Here is a 12,598-nt window from a genome sequence, read left to right as displayed (position 1 = left end):
CATCAATACCTACTTCCAGAACCTATACGCCAATAAGATGGACAACACAGAAGAAATGGACAGATTCCTAGATACATATGAATTACCAAAGTTGAATGAAGAAGACCTAAAAATCCTGAACAACCCAATATCAACCAATGAAATTGAAAACGTAATTAAAAACTTATCAACTAAGAAAAGCCCGGGCCCTGATGGCTTCACTGCTGAATTCTACAAGACATTTAGAGAGAAACTGCTGCCACTACTGTTTAAACTCTTCAATGAAATTGAAAGGGAAGCAATACTCCCAAATTCATTCCTGGAAGCAAGCATCACCTTGATCCCCAAAGCAGAGAAAGACCCAACTGAAAAAGAGAACTATAGGCCAATCTCACTAATGAACATAGATGCAAAAATCCTTAATAAGATACTGGCAAACAGAATGCAGAAGATCATCAAGAAGATCATACACCCTGATCAAGTGGGATTCATCCCAGGGATGCAGGGATGGTTCAATATATGAAAATCAATTAATGTAATACACTATATCAATAGAGCCAAGGACAAAAACTATATGATTATCTCCATAGACGCAGAAAGAGCATTTGACAAAATCCAACATGCATTTATGATAACCCTATAAAAAATTGGAATAGATGGTCTCTACCTCAAACTGATAGAAGCCATCTATGAAAAACCAACAGCCAATATCATACTAAATGGTCAAAAACTGAAATCCTTCACACTAAAATCAGGAACAAGACAAGGATGTCCACTATCACCACTCTTTTTCAATATAGTTCTGGAAACATTAGCCATGGCAATTAGACAAGAGAAAGAAATAAAAGGAATAAAGATAGGAAATGAAGAAGTCAAATTGTCATTATTTGCAGATGACATGATACTCTATATAGAAGACCCCAAGAACTCCACCAAAAGTCTTCTAGACTTAATAACCAAATTCAGTCAAGTAGCTGGTTACAAGGTCAACACACAAAAATCAATAGCTTTCCTCTACACCAATGACAGACTCACTGAGAGAGAAATAGGGCAAATAATTCCTTTCACAATAGCATCCAAAAAACTGAAATACCTAGGAATCATCCTAACAAAAGAAATCAAAGACCTCGTCTCTGAAAACTATGGCACTCTGAAAAGAGAGATTGAAGATGATATCAGAAAATGGACAGACATCCCCTGCTCCTGGGTAGGAAGGATTAATAGAGTGAAAATGGCCATACTTCCAAAACTGCTATATAGATTTAATGCAATTCCAATTGAGATCCCAGCAGCATACTTCATAGACCTTGAGAAAACAATCCAAAAATTCATTTGCAGCAAGAAGAGACCCAGAATAGCAAAAGCAATTCTAGGTAACAGAGACATGGCAGGGGGTATCACAATCCCCAACCTGCAACTCTACTACAAAGCTACTGTGATAAAAACAGCCTGGTACTGGCAAAGAAACAGGCTTGAGGACCAGTGGAACAGATTAGAAGATGCAGAAACAACACCAGACACACTCAGCCATCTCATCTTCGACAAAGGAGCCAAACACCCTCATTGGAGGAAAGATAGCCTCTTTAATAAATAGTGCTGGAAAAATTGGGCTTCAACTTGCCAAAGATTAAAACTAGACCTGTATCTCTCACCATGCACTAAACTAAAATCAAAATGGATTAAACATCTAAATATTAAAATAGAAACTCTGAACCAGTTGGAACAGAGGTTAGGTAGAACCCTTGAAGACATCGGTGTAGGAAAAGATTTTATGAACAAAACCTCAGTTGCCCGTGAACTAGCACAAACAATCAACAAATGGGATCTCTTCTTATTAAAAGGCTTCTGCACAGCAAGAGAAACCACCAGCAGTGTGAAGAGACAATCCACAATGTGGGAAAAAATCTTCACCTGTTCTTCCTCAGACAAAGGTCTACTATCTCGAATCTATAAAGAACTTAAAAAGATCAGACCTCCCAAATTTAAAGACCCAGTTCAAAAATGGGCATCTGAAATGAACAGACATTTCTCAGACAAAGAAGTAGAAATAGCAAATAAATACATGAAAAAATGTTCAACGTCACTGGTCATTCGAGAGATGCAAATGAAAACAACCCTGAGGTTCCACTTCACTCCAGAAAGAATGGCTGCTATCATGAAATCAACCAATAATAAATGCTGGCAGGGCTGTGGGGAAAGAGAAACCCTGCTCCACTGCTGGTGGGAGTGTGGACTGGTGCAAGCACTGTGGAAATCAGTATGGAGATACCTCAAAGAACTAGGACTGGAAGTCCCATTTGACCATGCTATTCTACTGCTGGGGATCTTCCCCAAAGAATTAAAAGAATCATACCACAGTGATATATGTGCACCCATGTTCATAGCAGCGCAGTTTGTAATAGCTAAAACTTGGAAACAACCCAAATGCCCATCAACTGGAGACTGGATAAAGAAAATGTGTTTTTTTTATAAAATGGAGTACTACTCAGCCATAAAAAATGAGAAATTAGAGACATTTATAGCTAAGTGGATGCACATTGAGGCCATACTCTTAAGTGAAATAAATAGGACACAGATGTGTAAATACCGAATAGTTTCTCTGGTGTGAGAAACTGAAAGTGTAAATAAGGACTAAATGTATAATAGGTCATGTGAAAGAAAAGGGGCAAAGGGGAAGAAAGTGGGAGGGCTAAGGGAAAGGATAGAAGGGAATGGGATTAATATGAGAAAATGGAAAATAGGAATAAAATTTTTGTAAATAGGGAGGGCTGGAGGGGTTGAAGGGAGGGCAGGGGAATGGGGAAAAAATAAGAACCAAGAGAGACTATGTAAAGGTGCAAACTTCCAATGATGAATGTCATTATATTGTATACCTAAAATGTACCAATGATTAGAATGAATAATCGATAATGTAAAATAGGAATAAAAGGTCCAAAGGGGTAGGGGTAGTGGGAGGCACAGGGGAAAGGAAAGAAGGGAAAGGAAAAAATGCTGAGAAATGGAAAAAATGGAAATAAAGTCTTTGTAAATAGGGAAAGGTGGAGGGCGTAAAGGGAGGGCTAGGAATGGGGAAAAAATAAGAACCAAGATGCATTATGTAAAGGTACAATTCCCAATGAGAAATGTAATTGTGTTGTATACCTACAATGTACCAATAAAAGAATTTAATACAAAAAAAAAAAAAAAAAAAGACAAAGTCTCACTGCACTGCCCAGGGTGGCTTTAGCAAGCCTCCAGCTCCCAAGTAGGTGGGATCACAGGCATCCACGCCCTGGCCAGTGTAAAAATGTGAAATTATGGAGAAAAACCATCTCAATTTCAAGTTACATTTTTCTGATATTGCTACCCTGCCCTAATCTTATACTGCATACATGAGAGAAATGAATTTCTACCCTACCCTAAACTTGTTTATTTTAGAGGACACGAGGCCTGCAGGCCAGAGGTTCCTCTGCAGGTGGCACAGCCCAAAGTGGTTCAGTCTGAGATGGCTGCCATGTTGCCAATTTCATTATACTCCATCAGCGTTTTCAGTGGCACACACCTCAGTACCAGGACACTGGACAGTTGCCACGACAACTGGAAAGAACCATAAAAAGCAGCAGAGAGGGCCAGGGATTTAGCTCAGTGGTTTCGCCGCCTGCTGCACAAGCGCAAGGACCCGAGTTCCATCCCGGTACCAAAAAAAAAAAGAAAAAGTAGTGAATTCGAGGAAAAGATGACTATATTCCTTCTCTTTACTATCATATCCTTCCCTCATTTCTTTTATGCTTTACCTGTGTGACAGTTAATATCTAATGTCCCCCAAAAGCCTCATCCTCTCAGAAGCAGGGCGTTTGAAAGGTGATTGAATCAAGTATGGCTGACCTGCTGTTAGGAGGCAGTGGGACCTGGTAAGGAGAGGCACCCTCTGGGGGAGTGGCCTACAAGGGTGTACAGTACCTCCTTCCCCTCTGCGCTTCCTGGCTGCCATGAGGTGAGCAGATTTCTTCTGCCCAGGCCCTTCCCCCAAGCATTTTCTGTTTGTGCCTATTGAACAAGGACTGGAACTTCTAAATATCAGCCAAAGTAAATCTCTCTTCTTCTAAGTTGTGAGTGTCAAGTGTTTTGTCCCAGCAACAAGGAAGGTGACTATGACAATCTGTAACCTCAAGACCACCAATGGGTTGAGAAATTGGTTTGTGAGTTTTATCTCCAACTTCTGTCCTCTGTCAAGAAAACTCTCCTCTGCTGTTTAGTCAGTGCTCAGGCTTGTCACTGGCTACACAGTCCCAAGAGGGACAAAGGACCCAGTTTGAGGTCAGAAACTGGTAACAATGCAAAGCAAAAAAAAAGTTATATATATATATATTTTTTGGTACTGGGGATCGAACTTGGGTCCTTGTGCTTGCGTAGCAGGTGGCGAAACCGCTGAGCTAAATCCCCAGCCTAATATTGTTCTTTTTTTTTTTTTGGTACTGGGGATCGAACTCAGGTCCTTGTGCTTAAGCAGCAGGTGACAAAACCACTGAGCTAAATCCCCGACCAGCAATATTGTTTTTGAGATAGGGTCTTAACTGTGTTGCCCAAGCTGGTCTCAGACTTAGGCACGCTACTGATCCTCCTGCCTCAGTCTCTCAAGTAGTTGGGACTACAGGCATTTGCCACCATGCAGAGCTAAAACAATTTTTAAAGAAAAAAATAGGAAAGCCATCTAATTGGAAGTTTTAAAAATATCTTAAATAATTCAGGGTCAAGGAGACAATCACAATCAAAATTATATACTTACAAACTATTTAGAGAGCCTGGCTTGGTAGTGCATGCCTATAATCCCAGCACTCTGGGAGGCTTCGGCAGAAAGATTTCAAGTTTGAGCCCAGCCTGGGCAACTAAGGGAGTTAGCAAGAACTTGTTTCAAATAAAAAATAAAAAGGCCTGGGAATGTAGCTCAGTGCAAAGGCCTGGGGGTTTAATCCCCAGTAACACACACACACACACACACACACACACACACACACACACACACGGAGTATGGAGAGTAACATTGAGCATCAGGTATATTTTGTGTTGCTTTTATTCCTTTGTTGGTAGTGCTGCAGACTAAACCCAGGGCATTCTTTCCACATATTAGGTACAAAGTAAATCAGGTGATTTATCACTGAGCTGCTGCCCCAGTCCCTAAATGGTTGTTTGTTTTTTGGGTTTGGTTTTTTCAGACAGGGTCTCATGATGCCTGGCCTTAAATTCACTATGTAGCCCAAGCTGGCCTTGAAGTCTAAGTGATTCTCTTGCCTCAGCCTCCCGAGTGCTGGAATTACAGGTGTGCGCCACCACACCAGGCTCAGTTGTTTTTTGTTTTGTTTTGTTTTGTTGGTACCAGGGATTGAACTTGGGTCCTTGTGCTTGCGCAGCAGGTGGCAAAACCACTGAGCTAAATCCCCTGCCCTTGGGCTCAGTTGTTTTAATACTTAGCAATACATAAAAAGGAACATGAATCAAATAGGAAATTCTGGGACAGTACTGAAATAGAAGGCACCAGAAATCTGTCATCCTACCTAGATGATACTATCAGAATCTGTCAAATGTAACTACTGTATTTTGTTGTGTTTTTGAGACAGGGTCTTGCCAAGTAGTCCAGGCTGGCCTTGAACTCACAGCAATACTCCTGCTTCAGCCTCTTGAGTGCTGGGATTACAGACACACACCACCATATCTGTCTCAGGTTTTCAATTTTTTAAAAAATTGTGAAGCAGGCTGGGGATTTAGCTCAGTGATGCTGCTGCCTGCCTTGCAAGTTCAAGGTCCTGAGTTCGATCCCCGGTACAAAAAAAAAAATGGTGAAGCATATAAAGAAAGGAATATTGTCACTAGGAAGCCAGCTCCAGATGCATGAGGAACTGTCTCCTCACTTCCTAAGGCCTTAGTTCTTTATATTCTTTTTTTTTTTTTTTTTTTTGGTACCAGGGACCAAACTCGGGTCCTTGCGCTTGTGCAGCAGGCAGCGAAACCACTGAGCCAAATCCCCGGCCCAGTTCTTTATACCCTTGATGAGAGAATTCAGTCAAAACACAGGCAGCCGTGCAGAAGTATAGTGGAATTTATTGCAGAGTAGACCTACAGTTACATCTTCAATCAAGAAGGCAGTGGTGCCGCGAAGGCATTTGCACTGAGTCCAAGTGCAGATAGTTTTTGTGGATACCTTTTTCTACACCCCAGAGTTACTCTTGGGGTTCAAGGAACTATGGAGATTTTGATGGTCATTGACATTTCTCTTGGTGGTTACTTCGGAATGTCAGTATCTCAAAAATGTCTTCCTTGTTTCTTTCAGATGCTCAGGGTTACCTCACCAGCCTTAATCATCTAAGAGTCTAAATCAGGGATCCCCTTTCTCTTGTCATTGGGTGCAGACCAGGGCGCCCAGGAATGCTGTGTGCCTTGTGGGAATAAATAGTCGGGTGGCCAGATACAGGAAGGAATGTGTACAAGGTTTAACCTTAACATGCCTTTCTGCTCTGTGGGATTTCTCTGGGTCTGAGACCTCATGAATGATTATAAACACATTTTACATTGAAGCCTTTGTTTCTTTACTTATTGTAACTGGCAAAGCACTATCTTTTTTTTTGGTACCGGGGATTGAACTCCTCGGGACCTTGAGGTTGCAAGGCAGGCAGCGGTACCACTGAGTTAAATCCCTGGCCCGCAAAGCACTATCTTGAACCCTCCCCCCTTGTCCCTCCAGCTCACTGATATCTAACTACCTAACATTCCCCCCTCCAGAGTTGGGACCCCTGAAATTATTCAGGGCAGTGATGGTGAATGTCTTAGAGCTTTCAATGATAAACAACTGGCTGTGGAAGGCACACCATCAGTTTGCCAGCACAGATTTAGGGTATTGGGGCACCGAGCCATTCTGGCTCCTTCCTACTGAGTGGGGATGGAGTTAGGGTGCTCATTCCTTTTTTTTGGTACCGGGGATCGAACTCAGGACCTTTTGCTTTTGAGGCAGGCACTAGAACCACTGAGCTAAATCCTCGGCCCTGGGGTGCTCATTCTTGCTGCCCTTCAAGGCCTGAGGCCGGGTAAGGAGTCCACTGCAGATGTTGGCCAGAAGGATGTAGAGCCATTTGAAGAGACACTGACTGAAAATGAGAAGAAATAAGTTCAAGAGACAGTTTATTATACCTGGTCCAAATATAAGGATTATAAGAACCAAGACTGCGATGGTTGTTAATTGTTTCCACCCAGCTGATCCCAAAAGCCAAGCCAGGTCATTTCCCAAAGCTGGGATTGGGAGCTGACATAGCCTGAACCTGTCTAAGTCCTTCGAGGCAGAGGAGACACTGGCAGAGTGGTCAGGTGTGCAGACACAGCATTCAACTTGATGATGTTACAGGTCCTGTCTTGTGCTGCTGTCACCATGCCAAGTGCCATCCAATTTTTCAGTACTGCCTTTCTCAGAAGTAAATCATCAGTATTTAACAAGATCTGTTATGCAGTGTAATTAGGGCTTTCTTTTTTCCTTTGTAATTTTTTTTGGAGACAGGATCTTGCCATATAGTTCAGGCTAAACTTGCTATGCAGCCCAGGCCAGCCTCGAACTCGTGACAATCCTCCTGCCTCAGCCTCCTACATGCTAGGATTACAAGTGTACACCACCACACCCGTATGCTTTAAAGAACTCAAGAGAAGTCTCCTATATTTACACTGTGATTTACCATTATTGGTGCTTTTCCTGCATTCCTTTTTTTTTCTTCATTCTCTTTTTTTTCTTCATTCTTGATGTTTCAGTTTACTTTCTGATATCATTTCCCCCTATCTGAAGAATTTTCTTCAGCAAATTTTCAGAGCAGATCTGGAAATGAATTCTTTCTCTTTATCTGAGAATGCTATTATTTCACCTTAATCCCTGATGGATATTTTCAGTAGATGTAGCTGCTGGGAGCACTGTGCTGTAGATCACTATGGCCAGGCCTAACTCCCCTGGCTCTGCCTATTTACATATCAACAACTTGTTTGGCAGGCTACACTTACAAGAAATTCCATCAGGCCCTATTGTTTTATACACAAATATTGGAAAACAAAATATAAGGGTTTAAAACAATTAAAACAAAATGTAATGGTTAAGATCAGAGCTCAAAGTCCAAATCCTAAGCTACTGCCCAATGTCTGCTGCAGTCTGCTTGTTCCATATTATTATAATCAGCTGCAGTGTCCTGCCAGGCAGAGAAAACTTATAAAACAAAAACAAAAACAAATGAACAAATTCAAATTATAAATTCTGGCTAATTGACAAATGTACCTTTCATCTCCAACTTAAAGTAATGTTTAATTGGTGTTTGGTTTCCAGATGGTTAACTGGTGTATTTATTTATTTACTTATTTTAAAATTAAGTTTATTGGTACATTTTAGGTGTACAATAGTTACATTCATCATTAGGAATTTGTACCTTTACATGATGTATCTTGGTTCTTATTTTTTCTGCATTTCCCTGCCCTCCCTTCAGCCCACCCCTCCCTATTTATAAAGACTTTGTTTCCATTTTTTCTTTCTCTCGTATTTTTTCCTTTCCCTTCTTTTCTTTCCCATACCCTTCCCACTTCTCCTACCCCTTTAGACCTTTTCTTTCTATTTCACATTATCAAGTATACATTTTGATCCTTATATACACTTTGAGTTTCTCACACCAGAGAAACTATTCAGTATTTACACATGTGTGTCCTATTTATTTCACTTAAGAGTATGTCCTCAATGTGCTAACTGGTGTATTTAAAACATTTCTTCTATATTGAAAATTCTTAGATCATAATTATAGGATTAACTTGCTCTTCTCTCTACTTTCTGCTTACAGACTTCTGATAATAACTATAACACAAGATTATTCTACTGTTTTATTACTACTTTGTTATACAAGATTACACTTACAGGTATAAAGCACTTTTATTCCTTCTGATTCTAATTACAAAAGATCTCTGTTGTTTGACCTACAAAGTTTTGACTAGTCTTAATTATAATTATAGCCAAAAAATTATGAAAGGTATGTTATAATTCAATTTGGCCAAATGTATTTGAGTGCACTCTAGTTTCATAAATTGTCTTATATGTTTATTTGTCTGTCCAATTGTTTGAGCTCAACAATTTTTTTTGCCCTTAAAATTTTTTCTTAAAAGATATTTGCCTATAATTTAAAGTGGCTTATAGATAAATGTTATTAAAGTTAAAGGCATGCCTTCTTTTTCCCCAGGTTGCCAGCTGATCAAAATGACATCAAAGATTTATTCTGAGTGTAATTCATACTGCTGTCTACATTCAAGAACTCAAAAAAAAAATTTTTTTTTTTTCTGGTACTGGGGATCGAACTTGGGACCTTGTGCTTGCGAGGCAGGTGCTGGAACCACTGAGCTAAATCCCTGCCCCCCTCAAAAAAATTTTTATTGGTTACAAATAATGCGTTAGGGCCGGGGATTTAGCTCAGTGGCACCATCCCTGCCTTGCAAGCAGAAGGTCCTGAGATTGATCCCTGGTATCAAAACAAACAAATAATGTGTTAATTGTTACAATCTGGTTTTTACAGGTTTATTAAAAAATTTGTCAAGGTAATTAAATGGAGGAGATGGCTGGATGGGACTCCTCTTGATGAATAAAGAAGTAGCTGCCCAGAAAACAGTTATTCTGGTCTTTGTTCACTAATGGGAGCCTCAGTAATTTTCATAGCCTTATGGGAAGACACACCCTCAATAAACATTGCTTAAATATGTTATGAAATGTTTGCATTGGTTATCATCAAAGGGTTAAGTTCTAAATATGTTATTGTGATATGTTTATACTGGTAATCTTCAAAACAAAATTTTCAATGGGAAAAACAAGGTGTTATTAAAAAGATGCTTTTGGTACTAAGGTACATTATAGGACATAAGGTTTCATAGAATTGTAATTAGTATTGCTACTTTTCTGGTGTACAAAATGTATTCATATGTTCTGATGCAGGTATTCCAACATATTGTTTATGGTAATAACCTCCTTTTGATCCAGGTATTCGGTCTTCTCTTATGCTCCAGCTACTCATGATAACAGGTACATTTATAGGCCCATATATTTTCCTTAGATGGCATCCTATCAAAAGGTAATAACTTAAGAGTTTCCTGTTTTTTATGTGTTTTTGAAAGGAGTGAGTTTAACAATGACTATTTTACACTAAGATACATACCTAAGTGTGTTACATAGATAATGTTATCATGATTATCATGCTAAAGTATTATGTGTGACTCCTGATTTAAAGTTTTATCTGTTAATATTCTACAGGAATTCAACTACTAGAACAACTATGATTGATAAAAATAACAGTTCTCTAACTATATTTCAGATCCCAAAATGCTTGCTTGCCAGGTAAAATTATAATAGTTAAGTTCATTACTCCTATTGCAATGTTAATATTATTGATCTTCTGTTCTGGGTTTTCAAGCACTAAAGTTCAGAGACCAGCACTAGAAAGGTAACTGAGCTAAAAAGACTGCCAATATTTTGGCTCTGGCCCTCCAAGGTCAACAAAGACCCAGGACATGAAGGAATCTTTTCTACTTTTGGTAAGTCATTCAATCTCCTGAGCAGGGAGATTGTTGGGGACAAAAGCAACAACTGCAGTTTGCCAAAGGAATGTCACCTAGAGGAAAAAAAATCTCTCATGCTTTCACAGAAAGCAACTTGGTCAGGCAAGGCTATGACACATCCTGATGGCTGACACTGACAGGAGCTGAGAAGCTCTAGATATTGCCTGAGGAGACCTAATTGACCTTGATAGATAGCAAGAGGTTGATTTTATTTAATATAGGTCTCACTGCAACTTGGTCTTAAACACCCAGTAGAAAAGTACAACTAAAGATATGTAAAAATCAAGAACATAGTTATATAGCTAGAGTTAAAAAGAGGCTCCAGTTAAGGCCGGGGATTTAGCACAGTGGTTCTGCTGCCTGCCTCATAAACACAAGGTCCTGAGTTCAATCCCTGGTACCAAAAAAAACCAGGCTCCAATTGCTGACTCCTTCTTTTCTTTTGGTACTGGGGATCAAACTCAGGACCTTGTGCTTGCAAGGTAGGCGGCAGAACCACTGAGCTAAATCCCCAGCCCTAACCCCTTCTGATAGTTTCCAGATACACTGGTAGCTAACCAATGTTATGGGTCTTTAGATAAAATTTATATGAACTCAACAACAGTTTTTAAAATATTTTGGCTCAAATTGTTTTTTGATATTATTAAATGTTTAGTCCTTTTACAGCTACAATTAAAATTATGACAAGATATCAGACTTGTAGATAATTTCCTTTTATCTTTTGGTACTGGGGATTGAACTTGGGACCTTGTACTTACGAGGCAGGTGACAGAACCACTGAGCTAAATCCCAGGCCCTATAGATAATTTCCATTAGTGGAGAGTCCACAGGTTGACAAGTTACATTCACTATTTTTTTTTTTTTTTTTGGTACCAGGGATCAAACTCAGGACCTTGTTCTTGAGAGGCAGGCGGCAGCACAACTGAGCTAAATCCCCAGGCCCTATTTTAGTCTCCTAAAAACAGTTTCTAAACAAAGCTCTTTCCCAAAACCACCCTTTTATTTTAGTGCTTATACCTTGACTATACATGCTCTAATTTCTTAAAAATTTTTGTTTATTCTTGCCTATAGACTGCCAAACTCAAACTGATCATACAGATAATATCAACAACAAATGTAGTAGCATTTTTTTTTTACCCAAATCCACCAGGTTGACTTTATAAAGAGAGTTTATAATTATTAAATTACCATGATTTTTTTTTTTTTGGTACCAGGGTTCGAACTCGGGACCGTGCGCTTGCGAGGCAGGTACCAGAACCACTGAGCTAAATCCCCGGCTACCACGTGATTTTTATTTAAGGCCTGTTAACGTAGCTCCCTAGAAGGGGCCCCTAACTGCAGTCTTCCCTACATTGACCCTTTTCAGCTCGAAGCAGTTGGATGAAGCCTGAGCCTCTTCTCCCCTAACTGCAGTGGGGACAGCCCTTTCAAAAAGAGCTATTATAGACAGTTAGCTTATTATAGCTTATTAAGCCACTTAAACACATTATACGTCCGTGTAACCCACAGAGATAAGCCATTGTTGGGTGTACTCACTTTTCCCTAAAAACATACTTACATAAACAAGAAAAGGGGAGTACAGCTGCCTCTACAAGCTCAACTAGATTTTGTTACCTTCTCTAGTTGCCTTCATTTAAAAAATTTTGAAATCCATTCATGGAAAGTAAATACCCTCCATCAAAACTCCACTGATACTAAGATAAATCTACAGACATGTCCTAGACACAAATGTTGTCAAGGGATGTCCTAACTAAGAGGTGATATGGCTCAATGCAATTAATAACATAGGGGCCAGACTATGCTTGTTTTCCTACAGAGGACAAACTCAGACCCTCCTTTGGCTCATCCCTTTCCTTGGAAACTCTCGTTTCCATACCTATTTTTTCTAATCAGTCCCATGTCTTGGGAGGTCGTTCTGATGCTCATATCTCTCCTACATCTACCACCTATAATTACACCGGGAGAGCAGCAGGCCTCCCTCTCTGACTTGGCCCATCTTCCCTCTGTCTCTCACTTCGGGTAATTGAAAAGACAGCCA

The sequence above is a fragment of the Heterocephalus glaber genome, unplaced genomic scaffold, assembly GCF_053883595.1.
Source record: "Heterocephalus glaber isolate CG9 unplaced genomic scaffold, H.glaber_assembly_v1.0 deba00001586, whole genome shotgun sequence".
Classification (NCBI taxonomy): Eukaryota; Metazoa; Chordata; class Mammalia; order Rodentia; family Bathyergidae; genus Heterocephalus; species Heterocephalus glaber.
Note: the sequence above shows the minus strand (reverse complement) of the source record.